The sequence below is a fragment of the Pseudonaja textilis genome, chromosome 1 (genome assembly GCF_049901715.1).
Source record: "Pseudonaja textilis isolate UNSWEBS1 chromosome 1, rPseTex1.2, whole genome shotgun sequence".
In the NCBI taxonomy this organism is placed as follows: domain Eukaryota; kingdom Metazoa; phylum Chordata; class Lepidosauria; order Squamata; family Elapidae; genus Pseudonaja; species Pseudonaja textilis.
The window spans coordinates 567,533-568,256 of NC_141990.1; positions in this window are offsets into that span (position 1 = coordinate 567,533).

Here is a 724-nt window from a genome sequence, read left to right on the forward strand (position 1 = left end):
CTTGAGGATGGGCACGGGTCCTCTGGGCACCAGCCTCCCTTGCCCCCGAAGGACGCCCAGCCTGCCGTGTTGCCAGCCAGCGAGACTTGATTTTCTGCCTAAGCAGCACTGGGGGCGGCCTGGCACAAGGCTCGGGGGGGGGCTGCCCCTATGCCCACCACGGGTGGAGCAGCTTCCGCAGGGCACCTCTGTGCCCGCCCCAGTCCTGCTCCTGCCGGCCACGCCCCCAACCTCTGGACGCAGCTGCCTGCCCGGCCCCCGGCCTGACGCTTCCCTCTCAGCTGGACTGCAACATCTCCCGCCAGGGCCGGCCCCTGGGCTCCCGTCCGGACACAAGGAGACCGGAAGTCGGTCAAATAAACCCATTTTCAGCCACGCCTCCTTCCTGGGTACTTTGTGGGCCTTTGTGGGGGCGGGGGGGGGCATTGAAAACACAGGCAGGTCCTCGGCTGAACGACCGCCGTTTCCATTGCCAAGCCAGGCCTTTGCTCAGTGAACTCCGCCCCCTTTCACAACCATTCTTGCCACCGTTGTTAAGTGAGTCCCTGCGGTTGTTCGGTTAGGAACTCCGTTGTTAAGCAAATCCGGCTTCCCCCGTTGAGTTTGCTTGCCGGAAGTTCGCAAAAAGGGGATCGCATGACCCCCAAGGAACTGCGACCGTTGTAAATCTGAGTCCGTTGACAACTGTGTGAAATTCGATTGCGTGACCACAGGATCGAAAGTG